This window comes from Dromiciops gliroides, chromosome 3 (assembly GCF_019393635.1).
Source record: "Dromiciops gliroides isolate mDroGli1 chromosome 3, mDroGli1.pri, whole genome shotgun sequence".
In the NCBI taxonomy this organism is placed as follows: domain Eukaryota; kingdom Metazoa; phylum Chordata; class Mammalia; order Microbiotheria; family Microbiotheriidae; genus Dromiciops; species Dromiciops gliroides.
This window is the reverse complement of record NC_057863.1, coordinates 103910499-103934120: the sequence shown is the minus strand read 5'-3', so window position 1 is coordinate 103934120 and position 23622 is coordinate 103910499.

Genomic DNA, 23622 nt, shown 5'->3' with positions numbered 1-23622 from the left:
TGGATAAATTCACTTACCGTAGCAGTATACTTTCCAGGGATGTACACATAGTTGATGACCTTGATGCATGAGTTACCAGAACTAGCTTAGTGTTCGGGAGGCTCTGAAAGAATGCGTGGGTGAAAAGAGGTTATTGGCTGCCTACCAATCTGATGGTTTACCGAACTGTTGTGCTAACATTATTGTTGGTTTCCTGTGAAACCTAAACTATATACCAGTGCCATACTAGGAAACTGAATCACTTCCATTGAATTATTTTAGGAAGATTACGTATATCACCTGGCAAGATAATGTGACAGACACTGAGGTCCTTTCTCAAGCTGAACTGCCAAGCATTCAAACTCTGTTGCAGAGAGCACAACTCTGATGGGCTGGTCATCTTTTTGAATGCCAAAAATATGTTTGCCTAGAAGACCATTTTATGAAGAACCCACACAAGGAAGCAATCACATGAAGGTCAGAAGAAGCAGTGCAGAGATAGTCTTAAGGTCTCTCTGAAAAATTTTGGAATTTCCCTTTTCCATGATTTCTTTGGGAAAAAGACGCAAAAAGTGGTATTGCTGGGTCAAAGGGTATGGACAGCTTCATCGCCCTTTGGGCATAATTCCAAATTGCTCTCCAGAATGGTTGGATCAGTTCACAGCTCCACCAACAATGCAGTAGTGTTCCAATTTTCCCACAGCCTCTCCAACATTTATTATCTTCCTTTTTTGTCATTTTAGCCAATCTGATAGGTGTCAGGTGGTACCTCAGAGCTGTTTTGATTTGCATTTCTCTAATCAATAGTGATTTAGAGCATTTTTTCATATGGGAATAGATAGCTTTGGTTTCTTCATCAGAAAACTGCCTGTTCATATCCTTTGACCATTTCTCAATTGGGAAATGACTTGGATTCTTATAAATTTGATTTAGTTCCCTATATATTTTAGAGATGAGGCCTATATCAGAAGTACTGGCCATAAAAATTGTTTCCCAGCTTTCTTCCTCCCTTCTAATTTTGGATGCATTGCTTCTGTTTGTGCAAAAATTTTTTAATTTAATGTAATCAAAATCATCCATTTTGCATTTTATAATATACTCTATCTCTTGTTTGGTCATAAACTGTTTTCCTTTCCAAAGATCTGATAGTTAGACTATTCCTTTCTCTCCTAATTTACCTATGGTATCACCTCTTATGTCTAAATCGTGTATCCATTTTTACCTTATTTTAGTATAAGGTGTCAGATGTTGGTCTATGCCTAATTTCTGCCATACTATCTTCCAGTTTTCCCAGCAGTTTTTGTCAAATACTGAGTTCCTATCCCAGAAGCTGAAGTCTTTGGGTTTATCAAACACTACATTACTAGTGTCATTTACTACTGTATTTCCTGTGCCTAGCCTATTCCATTGATCTACCACTCTATTTTTTAGCCAGTACCAGATAGTTTTGATGACTGCTGCTTTATAGTAAAGCTCCAGGTTTGGTACCGCTAACCCACCTTCCTGTGAATTTTTTTTCATTATTTCCCTGGATATTCTTGATTTTTTGTTTTTCCAGATGAATTTTGTTATTATTTTTTCTAGCTCTATAAAACAATTTTTAGGTAGTCTGATTGGTATGGCACTGAATAACTAAATTAATTTAGGGAGTATTGTCATTTTTACTATATTAGCTCAGCCTATCCATGAGCAATTGATATCTTTCCAATTATTTAGATCTGATTTGATTTGTGTGAAGAGTGTTTGGTAGTTGTGTTCATAGAGTTCCTGGGTTTGTCTTGACAAGTAGACTCCCAAGTATTTTATATTATCTACTGTTACTTTAAATGGAATTTCTCTTTCTATCTCTTGCTGCTGGATTTTGTTGGTCATGTATAGAAATGCTGATGATTTATGTGGATTTATTTTATATCCTGCTACTTTGCTAAAGTTGTTAATTGTTTCAAGTAATTTTTGAGTTGATTCTCTAGGATTCTTTAAGTATACCATCATATCATCTGCAAAGAGTGATAGTTTTGTTTCCTCCTTGTCTATTCTAATTCCTTTAATTCCTTTCTCTTCTCTGATTGCTAAAGCTAATATTTCTAGGACAATATTAAATGATAGGGGTGATAAAGGACATCCCTGTTTCACCCCTGATCTTATTGGGAAGGCCTCTAATTTATCTCCATTGCATATAATACTTGCTAATGTTTTTAGGTAGATACTGTTTATTATTTTAAGGAAAGCTCCACCTATTCCTAAACTGTCTAGTCTTTTTATTAGGAATGGGTGCTGTATTTTGTCAAAAGCTTTCTCTGCGTCTAATGAGATAATCATATGATTTTGGTTGGTTTTCTTATTGATGTGGTTAATTATGTTAATAGTTTTCCTAATGGTGAACCAGACCTGCATTCCTGGTATAAATCCCACCTGGTCATAGTGTATTACCCTGGTGACCACTTGCTTTAATCTCCTTGCTAATATTTTATTTAAGATTTTAGCATCAATATTCATTAGGGAAATTGGTCCATAATTTTCTTTCTCTGTTTTTGCTTTGCCTGGTTTTGGTATCACCACCATATTTGTGTCATAAAACTAATTTGGTAGAACTCCTTCTTCACCTATTTTTCCAAAAAATTTGTATAATTTGTATAAATATTATACAATGTTATTGTATAAAAATTTGTATAATATTCCAAGTTCTTTAAATGTTTGGTAAAATTCACCTGTAAACCCATCTGGCCCTGGAAATTTTTTCGTAGGGAGTTCATTAATGGCTTGTTCAATTTCTTTTTCTAATACAGGTTTATTTAAGGATTTTATTTCCTCTTCAGTTAACCTGGGCAGTTTGTATTTTTGTAAATATTCATATATTTCATTTAGATTGTCAAATTTATTGGCATACAGTTGGGAAAAATAATTCCTAATTATTGATTTAATTTCCACTTCATTGGTGGTAACATCACCCTTTTCATTTTTGATACTGGTAATTTTGTTTTCTTTCTTTTTTTAATCAAATTAACCAATATTTTATCTATTTTATTGTTTTTTTTCATAAAACCAGCTCTTAGTTTTATTAATTCTATAGTTTTTTGCTTTCAGTCTTATTAATTTCTCCTTTAATTTTCAGGATCTCTAGTTTAGTATCTAATTGGGGATTTCTAATTTGTTCTTTTTCTAGCTTTTTAAGTTGCATGCCCAATTCATTAATCTTCTCTTTCTCTTTTTATTCATGTAAGCATTTAGAGCTATAAATTTTCCCCTAAGTACTGCTTTGGCTGCATTCCATAGATTTTGGTATGTTGTCTCATTATTGCCATTCTCTTGGTTATAGTTATTGATTGTTTCTATGATTTATTGTTTGACCCATTCATTCTTTAGAATGAAATTATTTAGTTTCCAATTGATTTTCATTCTACTTTTCCCTGGCTCTTTCTTACATGTAATTTTTATTACATCATGATCTGAGAAGCATGCATTTACTATTTCTGCCTTTCTACATTTGACTATGATGTTTTTGTGCCCTAATACATGGTCAATTTTTGACAATGTGCCATGTACTGCTGAGAAAAAGGTATATTCCTTTCTATCCCCATTCAATTTTCTCCAGACATCTATCACATCTAATTTTTCTAGTAATCTATTCACCTCTTTCACTTCTTTCTTATTTATTTTTTGGCTAGATTTACCTAATTCTGAGAGGGGGAGATTCAGATCCCCCACTAGTATAGTATTACTGTCTAATTCCTCTTTTAACTCATTTAACTTCTCCTCTAAGAATTTGGATGCTATACCACTTGGTGCATACATATTTAATATTGATATTACTTCATTTTCTATAGTACCTTTTAGCAAGATGTAATTTCCTTCCTTATCTCTTTTAATGAGATCTATTTTTGCCTGTGCTTTGTCTGAGATAAGGATCACTACCCCTTCTTTTTTTACTTTAGCTGAAGCATAATATATTCTGCTCCAGCCTTTTACCTTTACTCTGTGTGTATCTCTCTGCTTCAAATGTATTTCTTGTAAACAGCACATTGTAGGATTCTGGTTTTTAATCCACTCTGCAATTCACTTCCGTTTTATAGCAGAGTTCATCCCATTCACATTCACAGTTATTATTACTGACTGTCTATTCCCCTGCATTCTATTTACCCCCTTTGTACTTTTCCCCCCTTCTTTCACCCTATTCCTCCTCACCGATGTTTTACTTCTTATCCCTGCCTCCCCAATCTACCCTCCCTTTTTATCACCCCCCTCTTTTATTTACCCTTTTCTCCCTTGCTTTTGTCTTCCCTTCTATCAGTCCCCCCTCTTTCCCTTCCCCTTTTGCTTCCCTAAAGAATGAGCTAAGTTTCTTTATCCCAATGAACATATATGTTATTCCCTCTTTGAATCAAATCTAATGAGAGTAGGGTTCAAACAATGTTCACCCCTCCTTTCTTTCCCTCTATTGTAATAGGGTTTTTTTTCCACCTCTTCATATGATATAATTCACCCCATTCCATCTCCCTTTTCCTCTCCTCCCCATAGACTCCCTTTTTAAACCCTTAGTTTTCTTTGTATCATCACATCAAAGACAATTTATATTTAAACCCTCTGTGTAAAGTCCTTATCTCTGCCCAAATACATTTACAGTTCTTAAGAGTTATGAGTATTATCTTCACTTGTAGGGATATAAACAGTTTAACTTAATTGAGTAACCTTTTTTCTTTTTCCCCTCTGTTTACCTTCTTAAACTACTCTTGGGTCTTGTATGTTAAGATCGAATTTTCTATTCAGTTTTGGTCTTTTCATCAGGAATGATTGAAAGCCCCCAATGTCATTAAATGTCCATCTTTTCCCCTGAAAGGGAATGCTCAGTTTTGCTGGGTAATAGATTCTTGGCTGCAATCCAAGGTCCTTTGCCTTCCGGAATATCATATTCTAAGCCTTGCGGTCCTTTAATGTTGAAGCTGCCAGGTCCTGAGCAATCCTGACTGTGGCTCCATGATATTTAAATTGCTTCTTTCTGGCTGCTTGGAGTATTCTCTCCTTCACCTGATAATTCTGGAATTTGGCTACAATATTCCTTGGAGTTTTCCTTTTGGAGTCTGTTTCAGGAGGTGATCAGTGGATTCTTTCAATGATGATTTTATCCTCTAATTCTATGATATCAGGGCAGTTCTCCTTAATAATTTCCTGGAATATGGTGTCTAGATTCTTTTTCTGGTTATGGCTTTCAGGCAGTCCAATGATTCTCAAATTGTCTCTCCTAGATCTGTTTTCCAGATCAGTTGTCTTTCCAGTGAGGTATTTCATATTTTCTTCTATTTTTTCATTCTTTTGATTCTGCTTGACTGATTCCCAGTGTCTCATGGATTCCTTATCTTCCAACTGTCCAATTTTAATTTTTGAGGCATTGTTTTCTTCAGTGAGATTGTGCACCTTTTTGCCATTTGGCCAGATGAATTTTTTAAGGCATTGTTTCTTTCAATGAGATTATGCACCTTTTTTTTCCATTTCGCCAAATGAATTTTTTAAGGCATTGTTTTCTTCAGTGAAATTATGCACTTTTTTTTCCATTTGGCCAGATGAATTTTTTAAGGAATTGTTTTCTGCAGTCAATCTTTGTGCTTCCTTTTCCAAGCTGCTGATTCTTTTTTCATAGTTTTCTTGTTTTGCTTTCATTTCTCTCCCCATTTTTTCTTCTACCTCTCTCAACTGATTTTTGAAATCCTTTTTGTGCTCTTCCAGGAAGGCTTTTTGTTCTTGAGGCCAATTCACCTTCTCTTGGGAGGCTTCACATGTAGGCAATTTGTCCTCATCTGAGTTTGCATTGGCTTCTTCCTTATTGATACAGAAGCTCTCAATGGATAGGGCTCTTTTTTGCTTCTTACTCATTATTGCAGCTTATTTATTTATTTTTTAAGTTGAGGTCTGCTCTAGGGTCACCAGGGTCCCTGTTTTGGGCTTCTTGTGCAGGAGTATAGGTGCCGTGTGACCGGCTTTTTACTCTGAGGCCTTTATAGTGTGTGCAGTTCGCCCCCCTGCACTTCCTGTCTAAGTGCACAGCGTCTGTGTGCCTGGTCGCGCCTATCCTGTTCATGGCCCTACTGCTAGCAACTTGCCCTCTTGGCTGGTGCAGGTACATTTTTCCACTGTCCTTCTTGGCCACCAGATTTTTTGAGCCAGGTTCCAGGGGTCTCAGTTGTCGGCTGTGGCCTGCAGCTCCTGCTGACTTGCCCCGACCCCCTTGGCTGCTGCCCTGCACTGGGCCTCCCTTTTGCCGGAGTCAGACTGACCTTTTCCTGAAGTCTTCTAAATTATCTCTGGTTGGAAGACTGTGTCTCTCTGTCTCTTTGCAGCTTCTGTAGTTTCAGAATCTGTCCAGAGGCTTGATTTAATGTTCTTTTTGAGGGAACAGAAGGAGAGCTCAGGCAGCTTGTTGCTTCCTCTCCACCATCTTGGCTCCGCCCCCTCTCTGCTTTCTTTCTAATCTTGGTTGAATTTGTTTTGTGTAAAACATTTTAAATGTAATATAAAGTTATACATTGTATACCTTGCAATGCTCTTATTTCTTATTTGGTCTCCATAGATCTGACAGGTAAACTATTCTTTGCTCTCCTAATTCATTTATGGTATCACCCTTTTTAACTAAATCATATACCTATTTTCACCTTATTGACCTATACATAGTTTCTGCCATACTGTATTTTAGTTTTCCCAGAAATATTTTCTCAAACAGTAAGTTCTTGTCCCAAGCATTTGGGTCTTTGAGTTTATCAAACACTAGATTACTGTAATCATTTATTATTGTGTATTATTTACCTAATTTATTTCACTAATCCAGCACGCTATTTCTTAGCCAGTATAAGATTGTTTTGATGATTACCACTTTATAATACATATTGAGATGTAGTATGTCTAATCCACTTTCCATCACTTTTTTAAAATTTCCCTTGATATCCTTGATCTTTTATTCTTCCAGATGAATTGTATTATTTTTTTCTAGTTCAGTTGAATAATTTTCAGTAGTTTGATTGGTTTGGCAGTGAATAAGTAAATTAATTTATGTGGAATTGCCATTTGTATTTTATTGGTTTGGCTTACACATGAGCAATTGAATTTTTTCCAGTTTAGCTCTGAACTTATTTGTATGAAAAGTGTTTTGTAATTGTGTCCAAATAGTTTTAGTTTGTTTTAACAGCCAAACTCCCAAGTATTTTACATAGACTAGTTATTTTAAAAGGAATTTCTCTTTCTCTTTCTTGCTGCTAGTATTTGGTGATAATATATAAAAATGCTGATATTTATGTGGGTTTTTTTTTTTTGCTATAAGTTTGCTATTGTTGTTAACTATTGCAACTAGTTTTTAGTTGATTTTCTAGGATTCTCTAAGTATACCATCATATCATCTACAAAGAATGGTAGTTTTGTTTCCTCATTGGTTATTTTTATTCATCTAACTTTTTCTTGTCTTACTACTTTAGCTATATAATACTGAATAATAGTTGTGATAATGGGCATCCTTACTTCACTCCTGCTCTTATTGAAAAGCCATCTAGCTTATGCCAATTACAGATAATGCTTGCTGATTATTTTAGATAGATACTAGTTATAATTTTAACGAAAGATCCTTTTATTCTTATGCTCTCTAGGAAGGTTGTTGTCAAATAGGGATGCTGGTTATATTTTGTCAATTTTCTTTGACATTTATTAATATAATCATATTATTTTTGTTGCATTTATTTTTGATTAGTCAATTATGCTGTTAGTTTTCCTAATCTTGAACCAGCTCTGAATTCCTGGTTTAAATTGAACCTGGGGGGCAGCTAGGTGGTGCAGTGGATAGAGCACTGGCCCTGGATTCAGCAGTACCTGAGTTCAAATCCAGCCTCAGACACTTGACACTTACTAGCTGTGTGACCCTGGGTAAGTCACTTAACCCCAATTGCCTCACACACACACACACACACACACACACACACACACACACAAATAGATAAATAAATTGAACCTGGTCAAAGAGTATGATCTTTTTGATATGTTCCTATAATCTCCTTTCTTTTTTTTTTTTTTTTTAGTGAGGCAATTGGGGCCAAGTGACTTGCCCAGGGTCACACAGCTAGCAAGCGTCAAGTGTCTGAGGCCGGATCCGAACTCAGGCCCTCCCGACTCCAGGGCCGGTGCTCTATCCACTGTGCCACCTAGCCGCCCCTATAATCTCCTTTCTATTATTTTACTTAAAATTTTTGAATCAGTATTCATTAGGGAAATTAGCCTATTGTTTTCTTTTTCTGTTTTCACTCTTCCTGGTTTAGATATCAACATTATATTTGTGTTGCCAAAGGGATTTGGTAGGACTCTTATTTTTCCAAAATGTTTATATAGTATTAGGATTAATTGTGTCTTTAAATGTTTGGTAGGTGGCAGCTTGGTGGCGCAGTGGATAAAGCACCAGCCCTGAACTCAGAAGGACCTGAGTTCAAATCCAACCTCAGACACTTGACACTTATTAGCTGTATGACCCTGCCATGCCAAAAAAAAAAAAAAAATTGGTAGAATTTGTTTGTGAATCCATCTCATCTTGGGAATGTTTTTCTTAGGGAGTTCATTGATGGCTTGTTCAAGTTTTTGGTTTTTTTTTTCCCTAAAATAAAGATATTTAAGTATTCTATTTCCTTCTCTGTTAATCTGAGTATTTTATATTTTTTATAAATATTTATCCATTTCACTTAGATTATTGTATTTATTGGCATATAATTGGGCAAAATAGCTCTTAATAATAGGTTTGATTTCTTCTTTGTTGGTAGTCAATTCACCATTTTCATTCCTTATCATGGTAATTTGGTTTGCTTCTTTCTTTTTGTTTTTTTCTAAAATCAAATTAGCCAGTGGTTATCTAATTTATTGGAATTTTAATAAAATCAGCTTCTAGTTTTATTTATTAGGTTTTTTATATTCTTTCAATTTTATTAATATCTTCTTTGATTTTCAGGTTTTATAACTTGGTGTTTAATTGTGGATTTTTATTGGTTCTTTGTCTAGCTTTTTTATTTGTATGCCCAATTTATCAATTTGCTCTTTCTCTATTTTATTGACATAAGAATTTCAAAATGTAAAATTGTCCCTAAATACTGCTGTAGCTGCATCTCATAAATTTTGGTATATTGTCTCATTTCTGTAATTTTCTTTGATGAAATTATTTCTATGATTTGTTCTTTGAACAAATTAGTAGGTTCCAATTAATTTTTAATCTTAATAATTATGTTTTTCTGCATTTGGTTGTGCAGTTTTTTATGGTATAATACATGATCAATTTTTGTGTAGGTACGATGTGTAGTGTAGGCCTCCATCAGTTGCAGATGACCATGGATCAGAGCCTTGAAGAGCCACAGGCCACAGTGTGGCTGTGCAGTCTGATACAGGAGCCACAGCTCCTGAGTGACATAACCGGTAAGTGTCACATCCTGTGTTGTAACTACCCTATGAGGAGTAGCTGGATTGTCCTCTCCTGGGCACTGGCCTGGGCATATTAATTGGAAAACAAGCTGTTGCCCATGCAGCAGGTTTTCCTTCTCCGTGACATTGGTGGATCCAAAGGAGAGGCAGAGCCAATACAGTTTGACACCAGTGCCACCGCAGGTACGATGTACTACCAAGAAAAGGTATATTCCTTTTTATCCTTTCTATCAATTTTCAGCTTCAGTCTTTTCATCAATGTTTTAAAGTCCTCTCCATACCCCCTCCCCAAAGCATTATATTCAGTTTCACTGGATAGGTGATTCTTAAATTTAATCCTAGCTCCTTTACATTTCAGAATATCATATTCTAGGGGCAGCTAGGTGGTGCAGTGGATAAAGCACTGGACCTGGAGTCAGGAGTACCTGAGTTCAAATCCGGCCTCAGACACTTAACACTTACTAGCTGTGTGACCCTGGCCAAGTCACTTAACCCCAATTGCCTCACTAAAAACAAAACAAAACAAACAAACAAACAAAAGAATATCATATTCTAAGCCCTCTGGTCCTTTAATGTAGAAGCTTCTAAATCCTATGTAATATAGACATATTTGAATTGTTTCTGGTTGCTTACTGTATTTTCTCTTTGACCTGTGAAGATCTGGCATTTGGCTGTAATATTCCTAGGACTTTTCATTTTGTGAATTATTTCAAGATGTGATTAGTATATTCCTTCAATTTCTCTTAATTCTTCTGGTTCTAAAATACAAGAGGGATTTTGCTTGATAATTTTTTCTCTCTCATGATTCACCATTTCCTTTATTTGTACAAAATAGTGAACAACCATAAAGGCTGAGAAAAAAAAAATTATGGTTTAGGGTTCAAATAAGTCCTTCTGTCCCAAATGAAACACCTGTTTAGAGGCTTGGACTTTCAACTTTGACCCCAGCATCTTTGGATTTGGACTCAGCAGTCTTGGCAGCCTTAGAATCACTGGACCTGGCTGCCTTGGGATCAGACCTGGCTGCCTTAGGATCTGACTTGGCTGCCTTGGGATCAGACTTGGCTGCCTTGGCAGCCTTGGGATCGGACTTAGCAGTCTTGGGGCCAGATTTGGTAGTCTTGGATTCAGACTTAGTGACCTTGGCATCAGACTTGTCAGGCTTGGGGTCAGTGGGCTTGGTGGTTTGGGGTCAGTGGTTCTGGCAACCTTAGAGCCAGGCTTTGTGATCCTGGGGCATGGGCATTTGATGCCAGTCCTAGAGCCTAGACACTTGGTGACCATCTTGAGGCCAGCACACCGAGGGCACTGGCCTTGGGAATCTTGGGCATCTTGGCCTTGGACCCCTTGGTGCTCAGGGTCTTAATGGACTCTGCTTAGGTCTTGATGCCTTGTTGTTGGCCTGCATCTTCTACAGTCCCTCCTTGTTGTGTTTCTTGGCAAAGCACATGTTTCTCAGAAACTTGGGGTGAACCCCTTTCAGAGATTTGTATCTCTGTGACCTAGGTTTCTTGATGCCATTTCTATGCCATTTTCTTGATTGGCTGTGGGTGGTTTGGTTCTTTGACATAGCCATCTTTACACTGCAACCTGTGCTAACAGGCACTCCACTGACCAGAAGAGGCCAAAAGCCAGAGAGAGAAAGAAGCAATGATTTCTTGAAATATGATGTCCAGGCTTCTTTTTTATTTTTTGATTATGGTTTTCAGAAAGTCCAACAATTTTTAAATTGTCCCTTCTTGTACTATTTTCTGTATCAGTTGTTTTTTCAATGAGATAATTCACATTTTCTTCTATTTTTCCATTCTTTTGATATTGTTTATTGTTTCTTGATCTCTCATGAAGTCATTAAATTTCATTTTCCAAATTCTTATTTTCAAGGAATTATTATCATCAGTGAACATTTGTGCCTCTTTTTCCATTTGTCCCATTTTACTTTTTAAGGAATTGTTTTCCTTAGTGATTTTTTGTCTATCTTCCTCCATTTCTTTTTTGTGCTTCCAAGCTGCTGAGTCTTTCTCATGATTCTTTTGTATCACTATCATTTCACATCCCTCCTGATATTTCTTCTTCCTCTCTTATTTAACTTTAAAAATCCTTTTTGAACTCTTCTGAGTTCTTTTTTGGCCTGTGACCAATTAATATTTTTCTTTTTTTTTCTTTTGTTTTTGTTTTTGTTGTGGGGCAATGAGGGTTAAGTGACTTGCCCAGAATCACATAGCTAGTAAGTGTCAAGTGTCTGAGGCCCGGATTTGAACTCAGGTCCTCCTGAATCCAGGGCCAGGGCTGTATCCACTGTGCCACCTAGCTGCCCACCAATTAATGCTTTTCTTTAAAGCTTCACAGTTAGCCATTTAAAAATTATTGTTCCCTTCTGAATTTTTCTTTTTATCTTCCCTGTCACCATAATAACTTTCTATGATTAGGTTATTTTCACTTTTTGTTTATTTTCCAGCCTATTTCAAGACTTTTGATTTTATGTTAAATTGGCCTTTGATGCTAGGGTTGAGGGGACACTGTCCCAAGCTTCTTGTGCTGGGGGAGTACAATGTATTGCCACCAGCCTGCTGTGCTAGAAAATTGAGCTATATTGCTGACCTATGCCAGGGCCTGGGAGCTTGCTAGTGCCCTGCTTCTGACTTGCTCAAAAGTCTCCTTCACCAGACTGTGATCTCCTTTTACATGATTGAGACAGCCTTTTCCTGACTTTCAAAGTTGTCTTTTGCTGAAAATTTGTTTCACCCCATCCTTTTGTCATTTCTGCCACTCCAGAATTCATTTCAGGTATTGTAGTTGTTTGGAAGTGAATTTGGGAGAATTCAGGTGAGTTCCTGACTTACTTCACCATTTTGATTATGCCTTCTCAAAAGTGAAATATTTCTGATTTTTTACTAAAAATTAATTAAATAGCAATACATATGTCATGACAAATGAACCAACTTCTGAAATGAGTTAAGCACTTGAATAAATTATTTATATTCATGATTGCCATATATGAAACAAACTGAACATTACACTTTGGAAATTTTAATGATCTGTTCTTGGCCCAATGATATTCAATATTTTTATTGTATGAAGATGTAAGTTGCTTCTTGGTCAGGATTTCAGATTATATGAAGCTGAGAAGTCACATGCTGAATTACAGTCATGATCCACAACAATCATAACAAACCTAAATAAACACCTGAGTCTAATTTAATAGGAATCAATTGAAAGTACCATCTGGGTACAAGAATCAACCCTACAATCCTGTGATCAGAGATATGTGGTTAGTTATAATTGAGTCAAGACATTCTAGAAGTTTGATTGAACTAGAAACTTATAAGTCAACTGTGTGGAATGAATTATAATTTTATTTGTTAGTTCTTTCTAAAGTTATTCTGTCTATTTTCTTTCACAACTTGACTAATGTGAAGATATTTGGCATAACTGCACATGCATGTCTTATATTGAATTGTATGATTCCAAAAGGAGGGAGGAAGAAAATTTAGAACACAAAGTTTTAAAAAAATCAATGTGAAGAGACAATGAGCAGGCAGATTTCAGAGAAACCTGGAAGGACTTACATGAACTGATGCTGAGTGAGACGAGCAGAACCAGGAGAACATTGTACACAGTATCAACAACATTGTATGTTGATCAACTGTGATTGACTTGACTCTTCTGAGCAATACAATAGTATAAGACAGTTTCGGTGCAGCTAGGTGGCGCAGTGGATAGAGCACTGGCCCTGGAATCAGGAGTACCTGAGTTCAAATCCAGCCTCAGACACTTAACACTTACTAGCTGTGTGACCCTGGGCAAGTCACTTAACCCCAATTGCCTCATCAAACAAAACAAACAAAAAAAAAAAAACGAAAAAAAAAAAAAGACAGTTTCAAAGGACTCATGATGGAAAATGCTCTCCAAATCCAGAAAAAAAAAAGAATGGTGGAATCTAGATGCAGATTGAACCATACTATTTCTATTTTTTTGTTTTTCTTTTTTGAGGGTTTCCCTTTTGCTCTGATTCTTCTTTCAGAGCATGACTAATGCAGAAATATGTTTAATATAATTGTACATATATAACCTATATCAGATGGCTTGCCATCTTGGGGAGGGGGGGAGGGAGAAGAGGGAGGGAGAAAAATTTGAAACTAGAAATCTTATAAAAACAGATGTTAAAAACTATCTCTAGGGGCAGCTAGGTGGCACAGTGGATAAAGCACCAGTCCTGGATTCAGGAGTACCTGAGTTCAAATCTGGCCTCAGACACTTGACACTTACTAGCTATGTGACCTTGGGCAAGTCACTTAACCCCATTGCCCCGAAAAAACAAACAAAAAAACAACAAAAAACTATCTCTATATGTAACTAGAAAATAATAAAATACTTTTATCAAATAAAAAATAAGTCAACTGTGTGATAACTCAGCTATTAAAATTAATGACATTCTTGGCTGCATTAAGGTAGGCAAAGTGTCTAAATGAGAAAAGTCCAATTTTGTCATCTTGTTATGTACTGACAAGAACTTATCTGGAATATTGCATTCAGTTAAGGATGTTGGATTTAGGAAGAATACTGATGAGGTTACAAGAATCCAGAAGTGAATATCTATGATGGCAAATTATATTGTAGAAAAGATTCTTTGTTAAGTGTATTTAGAAGACTACATCTGAGTTTCTTTTTTGCTGTGACTCTGGTAGATTTTGCAGATAAATTTAACACTTTGTGGAGGCAGATTCTACATATTAAAATGTTATATGTTAATAAAGTGACAATAGCAGAAGTGTGAGGGGATTCAGAGTCTATCTAGTTTGAGAAACCTGAAAAAAATTATTTTGAATCTCCAGGTTGTGATGATCAGTTCTACATTTGAAGTTCTTCATTGATGGAGAATCAGTTGCTAACTAAGGCAATCCACTCTATGTTCCTCAAGGTTACACAGCTAATAAGTATTTGAGGCCAGATCTGAATTCAGCTCAGGAATACCTGAGTTTAAATCTAGCCTCAGACATTTACTAGGTGTGTGAACTTAGACAAGTTATTTAATCAATTTGTCAAAAATTCTTTATCTATAAAATTAGAATAATAATGGCACTTACCTCTCAGGTTTGTTGTGAGAATCAAATGAAATAAAATTTATGAAATGCTTAACACAATGACTGGCATGTAGTAGGTCCTATAAAACAACAATAATAAATTATTAATAACAATTATTTATATTTATTAATTTTATTGATATATTTAATAATATACAATAATATGATAGTAATACAAGTTTAACATGTTTATTATTGATATTATTGTTCTTGTTGTTGTTGTTATTCCCTGATAATTTTTAGATGGATTTTTTTTATACCCAACTCAAATTGACCTCTGTGAAACTTACAGTGATTTTGGACCTCTTCCACAGGACAGTGTTTCTAATCAAAAGAATAACAAAATCAATTTCAACTCCTGTTGCTCCCCATTTTCACCCCAAGTCTCTTTTTTCCCCCAGCTAAACATGTCCATTTCCTTCACCTGATTCTGTTATATCCTGCCCCTTAATCTCCTCATCCTTATCTTTGAAGGATATATGTCAGGTTCACTCACAAAATATAGATAATTCCAGCTGTAGTTCAAGATGTCCTCAGGAAGACCTAAGTGATAAGTCAAAAATGAAAGTTTTGTGAATAACAATAACAAGAGTACTTTGCATGTTTTTCCCTGTCTGTAACTCATACTTTTTACTTCTCACATGTGGCCATTGCTAACCCTAAGCAAAATTTTGAAGTAGAAATATATCAATATCATTCAAACTCTATATCTATATCAATCTATATTATTGAATATTACACTCTGTGTAGTAGATTTTCAGTACCATGTGCAATCATCTTTTTATTATGCTATGGTATGGAAATGCTTTTTCCACAAATCAAAAAGAAAAGAAAAGATATGTATCTTCATTATCTCTCTGATTTTCTTTTTAGGTGCCTTTCTTAGTCACCCAATTCATATCCTTTATATGACTAAGACCTAGCTTTTTTTTTTTTAGACTTAACAAAGGGATAGTAACTTTGAAGTTATGATAGGAACAGTGGTACATTTTCCTCCTCTGACACTTGAGGGACACACTCTCCCCTATCCTATGCCTGATCCTAGAGAGAATGAGTTTTGAACAAATGTAGTTTCTACATAGCATAGATCCTGTCATTTTTAGATCCAAATATTTACCACTGGGATGGAGCCTTAAGTTTGCTCCCAAGGGCCTCAAAACTGTATTGCCAGTGCAAAATGTTGGCAGAGACTCCAAACTTGAACCCTTGGATTACATACTTTTCTTTTTGCTTTTTGCTTTTGTGTGCAGGGCAATGGGGATTAAGTGACTTGCCCAGGGTCACACAGCTAGTAAGTCTCAAGTGTCTGAGGCTGGATTTGAACTCAGGTCCTCCTGAATTCAGGGCCGTTGTTTTATCCACTGCACCACCTAGCTGCCCCAACACACTTTTGCTGCCCCAACACACATTTTGCTAGTCACAAAATTGTAACCTCTATTTTCTTTATCAAAAATGAAAGAATAAGTGATGAGGTAAAAAACTATAGACCATATTCATGGACCATATAACCATGTTGACCTTTTTGGGGAGGTCTCAATGCTTATCCCCTTATAATATTATATTTCTTTCTCACTGGAATGCCACCAAGCCAGAAGAAAAGAGATAAAAATACCTTTTTTTTTTTTTTAGTCTTTTTATCTCCAATAGGAATGCTTCTAAATAAAAGAGAGATGAGAAAAATAGCTATATTGGAACAATGTTGGAGGGCATTGAGAAAGTGATAAACAACATATCTAAAGGAAGAGGAGATAGAAAATGTGTGAGAAAAAAAAAACTATTGTTACTTACTGATCCTGAAAAATAAAGGAGACCAAGAAAATATCAATAACCACCAAATTATAGGCTTACTTACTCATCTATAAAAAATCATTATGGCAGTCATCAATAAATGAATGAAGAATATTTTGTTATACAGAAACTATATGAGAGCAAGAGAAGATGAACTGATCATGTGGCAAGAGCAAGTGATGTTAGGCAGAGACCCAGAGTGCTCCATTGCTCCTAGTGATGACAAGAGAAATCAAATGATTCTAGAAAATTCTGTGGATTCCTTGTAATGAATTTTGGGAGGAGAAAGACAGGAATTACACTGACCTGGATGGGCTGCATTCCTGGAGGATATTCTTGAATACCTAAAATCAAATACATTTGTGTATTTCAGAGTGTCCTCAGTGATTAGCACAGTGACTCCCTAGAATATAGTAGTAGACATGTAATAAATGCTGATTGAATTAAATAGAACCCCTTTGTTTTAAAAATGAAGGAATACATGAGCACCTTCTGTTCAATCCCTCAAGTCCCTTGCTTCTTGCATAATGTCCCATTTTCCCATTCCTCCCTCCATATTTCTCCCTTCTCTATTTGAAATTTCCTTGCCTTGCCTCCTAATCCCAAAATGATATGTTCTCTTCTAATTGAAAGCTAGCTAATCTGATAAACAACCTGCCCTAAGTGGCTTGGGGGTACTAAATTGTTAATGAATTACCACTCTCAGGTGAACTATATGCATTTTAACAGGGAGTCTACTGAAAAAAAAATAGCTTAACATAAAGGAATTACTCTGACAGTATTGCACTGGTTTTAAAAAGAGCACTGACTTTGGATTTGAAGTAATGATATCCCAGTTCAGCCTTGTACTACCTGTGTGACTTTAGATGAATCAATTGACTGTAATAAACTTCAGTTTCCTCATTTAAAAATAAAGGGTTTTAATAAATGTAACCCTAAGATATCTTATTGCTCAAAATATTTGATCTTAATTGTGGGAACTTCAGGTGCTTTGTCAAGGTAATGGGGCACATATTTGGGGAAAAGCACTCACACGCTATCGTTCATAGAATCAACATATTATATAGCTTCTTCTGGGACACAAGAATTTTTGAATGGTATATTAAAATATGGACAGAAGAGACAATCTTTTCATATCACTTCATAGTCTACTTGTGCTGTGCCCTACCCTTTTAGCTCAAATGCTTTAGTCAAAGTGGCCATGGGATTCGAAGAGCTGGGAAGGTCTTTTTTTTTTTTCAGGCTAATGAGGGTTAAGTGACTTGCCCAGGGTCACACAGCTAGTAAGTGTCAAGTGTCTGAGGCTGGATTTGAACTCAGGTCCTCCTGAATCCAGGGCTGGTGCTTTATCCTTTGTGCCACCTAACTGGCTTGAGCATGGGAAGATCTTAAAGAGCATGAAACTAACCACTTGATTTTAGGGTTGAAGAAACCAAGGTTCACAGAATAGAAGTGACTTGCCTGAGATTACAAAAGTACTAGGTTGAGGAGCTAGAATTTGAACCCAGGTCCTCTTACTCTAAGGCAGCCAGATGGTACAGTGAATAGAATGACTGGCCTGTGGTTAGGAATTCCTGAGTTCAAATATGGCTTCAGACCCTGAGCAAGTCACTTAACCCTGAGTGTCTCAATTTCCTCATCTATTAAAAAAAAGAGCTGAAGATGGTGCATCACTCCAGTATCCTTGCCAAGAAAACCTCAAATGGGGGGTCATGAAGAGTGGAAAACAACTGAAAAACAACTCAACAGCAACTGAAACCTCTGACTCTAAATCTAGCATGTTATTACTATTTCATGCTGCCTTTGATGCTGCTGGCATGTAAAAATGTCAGGGAATATTTTTTGTGTGACTAAATTCCAATACATAATATTCAAAAAGTCTATGAAAATATAACATTTTTAAATTTGAGCAGCAACTTGGCCATTTTGTCATGAGGCCAGAAGAGATCATTATAGGTTTTCAATTTTATGCCCTTGATTCTAAAAGAATGCATCAAAATAATTTTGAACAGTTGTATCCTTTAAAAAAATAGCCAGGAAATGAGAATTTCCCCTTGTTAACTAATTTCAGTATCTCACAACTATTATGCCAATGTATACTAATAAAAGGCCTTAATGCAAACATTACTGACACAATGGACTGCAATTCCTCTTCTGAAGCTACCGCAGAGTGTCCCGTCTATGACTATTTGGGGAGTTCCCACATACCCATTATTGATGCAATAGCCCTTAATAGCACCTTTGTTGTCAGAGAAAGTTTTGTAGCTTAATATCCACAGGACTGTTTGATAGGAAGTTGTAGCATGCTCAATTGAAGCTGTGGGTGAGCAAGTAGCCAAATATCAAGGCATATTGATACAAGTGTTTGTCTCATTCCTGTTTACTGGAAATCTAATCTCGATATTGTGTATTTAGATCAAGTCAAGTGATATCAGACATGTTGAAAATTATTCTGATACAATAGAAATAGAGAAATTAAACAGGACATCAATTCTACTAGCATGAATCCCATAGGGCAAGAGTTGGAGAACTATATTCTGAGGTTTTTTATTTATACATTATTTGTACAAGTATTTAAGAAAAATAAAGTGTCATTCAATTTTGCATTACTACTCTGGGAGGAGCACCTCTGGGATAAAATTGAGCCACAGAGAACCTGATTGGGTCAGTTTGTTGGTGCATGTCTCCAAAGTCAAAATAAAAAGGAAACTTAGGCTATTATCTGAAAAATGAGGCAGAACCAGCTGCAGGATATTGACTAATATTCTTAGAAAGGGAAATTGATCCCTAAGTAGAGGATCTCTTCTGACTTATTAACAAAGAGGGAAGGTTTTAGACAGATGTACAAGTGGGCATGGGTAACAAGAGCAGGTATTACTTCTGTATTTTTTTTTAAGAATGAAGCATAGAAGTGGAAATTAAAGAAAATAAAAGGAAGTGTACTAAAATAATGTGGTAAATCTAGTTAGAACTTGTCCCTAATTTAAAACTTCCATTTTTAGTTTCTTGAGATTTTTAAGGATGAGACTTGTTGCCAACACATTCAACATATTTTTTGCTGAGAGAATCACAAAATGTAAATACAAACTAAATATATACTTCATATTGACATTCTTTCTTAGCCATATTTTAAGCTGAGTCAAATTTTTAAACTTTTTTAAAAAGACTTTCCAGCTTTTTAGAAAAAAAATTGGCTGTCCAAGTTTAATTAGTTGATTCTCTCTTCTTCCTTTCTAATCCCATCTACAGTTCAGAGGCACGTAAAACCACAAAGCAAGATAATAAGCAATAAATGGAATAATTAATTCAATGCACTGAAACTAATTTTAATTTATATTTCTCCCAGCTTCTCACTAGGGAATGGAAAACCTGTAGTTCTAGGGACTGAAGTGCTCCAATTCTGGTTGTTTTGAATATGTCATGAAACTAAAAGTTCTTATAAAATTGGAGCTCATTGAAGTTAATGCCAGAACTATATAAAAGCCTATTAATAACCACAAAAGTATTTGAAAAGTGAATTATAAGGAAAAAAGTCACCAAAATAATTTCAATTCAAAGCCACTTATTTGCAAATTACTTCAAAGAAATTAGTTGATACAAAATCTGTATGGAATTTTTCAATTCAAGTAGATTTTGGAAATCTTTGTCTAATTACAAATAATGGTATTGTGGATAGATCTGTCCTTGGAGTTAGGGAGACCTGCCTCAAATAGGTTGAATCCTTCATCAAATATTTAATAGCTATATCACACTAGGAAAATAATTTAACCTCTCTAGGTCTCAGCTATTTCATCTATAAAATCAGCAGGTTAGACTCCAAAACTTTCCCTCTCTAAATATGATCCACTGGAGTGAAGAAGAGGGAAAAGTTAATATTTATTTATCATTTTTGGGGGGGCGGGGCAATGGGGGTTAAGTGACTTGCCCAGGGTCACACAGCTAGTAAGTGTCAAGTGTCTCTGAAGCCGGATTTGAACTCAGGTGCTCCTGAATCCAGGGCTGGTGCTTTCATTTTAAAGTTGGCAATTGATAAATATGCATTTTCTCAACTTATTCTTACAACGAAGTTACCAAGTTTTTGGTAAGTTAGAAGACCAAAGATATATCAAGAAATACACATCTTGAGGATAATATTGGTTGGGTCTCAGAAGTAACATGCTCAAAATGGACAGTGTTAGGGGCAGCTAACTTAAATTATCTAACCTGCTGATTTTATAGATGAAATACCTGAGACCTAGAGAGGTTAAAGAGAAATGAGAGTGATAGAAGAAAATCATGAAAAAAAAGTCAACAGTTTGGTGAAGAAGACACAGAAATACTGAAGAAAATAACACCTTAAAAAACAGACTGGACCAAATGGTAAAAGAGGTACAGAAAGACAATGAGGAAAAGAATGCCTTGAGAAGCTGAACTGGTCAAATGGAAAAGGAGGTACAAAAACTCTTTAAAGAAAACAACTCTTGGGGGCAGGTAGGTGGTGCAGTGGATAGAGCACCGGCCTTGGAATCAAGAGTACCTGAGTTCAAATCCAGCCTCAGACACTTAACACTTACTAGCTGTGTGACCCTGGGCAAGTCACTTAACCCCAATTGCCTCACTAAAAAATAATTAAAAAAAAGAAAACAACTCCTTAAAAATTAGGATTGAGCAAAGGAAAATTACTGAATTTATGAGAAATGAAGAAACAGAACCAAAAGAATGAAAAAAAATAGAAGACAATGTGAAATATCTCATTGGAAAAACAACTAACTTGGAAAATAGATGCAGGGAAGTAATTTGAAAATTATTAAACTACTTAAAAGCCATGATCTTAATTTATACCTGTCTTAATTTATTTTCAGAATCTTATTGGAGTGCTTTTATGGCCTGAGACAAATTCATATTTTTCTTGGAAGCTTTGGATGTAGGAGCTTTGACTTTGTTATCTTCTTCTGAGGGTGTATTTTGATCTTCCTTGTCACCATATAAACTTTCTATGGTCAAATTTTTTTTTGTTTTCTCATTTTCCCAACCTATTTCTTTTCTTTTAATTCTTTGTTAAAGTGGGGCACTGTTTCCAGGGTGGAGGGTACACTGTCCCTAAGTTCAGGGGGTTTGTGCAGCTGTTTTCAGAGATATTTCTAGGTATTTGTAGGTTTTTAGTTCTTCCAAGGTCGTATGATTTAAGTAGAGGTAAGTTTACTACTCTCCTGGCCTCTGCTCTGGTCTGCAAGCAACCACAGTCCTGCCCTGGAACTATGAACAGAATCCTGTTCCACTGTGTCTATAAGCTCATGCATGCTTGTGCTCCTCCCCACACCTGGGACTGCCATCCAAGACTATGACCTGGATTCAGTATGGACAAAATAACAGAATCCTGCCTTGGACAGCTAGATGATGCAGTGGATAGAGCACCGGCCCTGGAGTCAGGAGTACCTGAGTTCAAATCCGGCCTCAGACACTTAATACTTAACTAGCTGTGTGACCCTAGGCAAGTCACTTAACCCCAATTGCCTCACTAAGAAAAAAAAAAAGAATCCTGCCTCAATGCTAGCAAAGAGATCCCTGTAATCTTCTGGACAATTGTTTGACCCCCTTACTATCTGTGGGATGAGTTCCAGAAGCAGTTGCTGCTGCTGCAGATTTAGAGGCTTCTGAGGCCTGCTACTTGTTTGCCTTGTTTGCTGTAGCTGGGGCTGGGGCTGCACTGGTGTGGTGGTGGACTTTGTTCCACACTCAACCAGGTACAACGGACCTTTCCTGATGACCTTATAAGTTGTCTTTGGCTGGGAAATTATTTCACCCCATCTTTTTCTGGGATCTGCTGCTCCAGGAATTGTCTCATGGCATTATTTGAAGATATTTGGAGGGGTCTTGGGGAGAGCTCAGGAAAGCCACTGCCTTTCCTCCGCCATCTTGTCTCCTGATTGATTGATTATTAAGAAACTTATGGTGACTAATTGTTCTGGAGGCTGGCCCTCTCAGTGAACTGTTTGACTTTCCTTCAAAGCTTATGTTTTGGGTTTTTTTGTTTTTCTTTTTTCTTTTGTTTTTCTTTTTTATATGGTAATGAGTGTTAAGTGACCTTTGTAGGGTCACACAGCTAGTAAGTGTAAAGTGACTGAGGCTGGATTTGAACTCAGGTCCTCCTGAATCCAGTGCCTATGCTTTATCCACTCTGCCACCTTGCTGCCCCCTCAAAGTTTATGTTTTAAAAATCATGCCTCTCTGTGGTCTGTGCTTCACAGAAAGGTTCCTTCCTGATGCATTTTCGGTCTTCTTCCATTCTTGTCTCCCTCCATCATCATACTACAAATGTTATCCTTAATCAGGTGTGAAGGGATGGATGCACCCTGCAAGTTGTCACCTAAATGGATTGTCACTTTTAAAAAGGATAATGATGCTTTGAAATGAGTAGGGGTGGGGGGAGAGAGATAACCTCTCATGTTTTTTTTTTTTTCAAAATACATACATCAGATGAAAAATACCTAGTCATGTATGATCTTCTCCCCACTCTTTCCTTACATTGAAATATCTATTCTTAAGGTCATGCAGGACACTCTCAGTAATTTAGTCATTCTTTCTCCCTTCGCTGTGAGTTGACTAGCACATGATGTAATTCTTAAGATTGTCATGTTCAGCAATTGAACTGGACAGAGTCTTATTAAGGAAAGGGCTTTTCCCTGATTAATCACAATCAGTTCCTATGGCCTAAAAATGATGAAAGTTTAGGAAACTAGTTCTCACAGATACTTGAGGTAGATTTTCTCATAAAAAATCAATGGCATTTTGTTGGTTGTTAATTCATAAAATGGGAATTTAAACTTTACTTTCATTTCATTCCTATCTTACCTCTACATGAGATAGCTGTTTGTGCCAATCTAGGATGATACTCTGTGTGCCTAATATAATTTTCAGGTCCTTTCTGTGTACTCTAAAGAAATTAAAGCTTTAAACTTTCTATATTAATATGATGTGTACATCTATAAGTTAGAATTTCCATAATAATACTGATTAATAGAATGAAAAATGTTACTAGGAATCTTCCCTTAATTCAGTATCTCTTATTGCTATTTCATTTAGGGAAACACTACATGTCTTTGTTCTATTTGGCTGAGAGAAATTTTTTTGGGGGAAATAACAGTCTGATTCATCAATACACTTTCGAAATACCACAAATAGCAGGGAGTTCTTAAAGAGAAACTTTTCTAGTTTCTCATTTATTTGTTCATTCGTTAAATCATTTGTTCCTTTATTCAACAAGCATTTATGAAGTATTTGCTATTATTTACAATTTGAGCGTTATTCTTCAAAAGCTATGGGGAATTGGAAAAACCATATTTTTAAGCCACCTGTGATACTATGATGC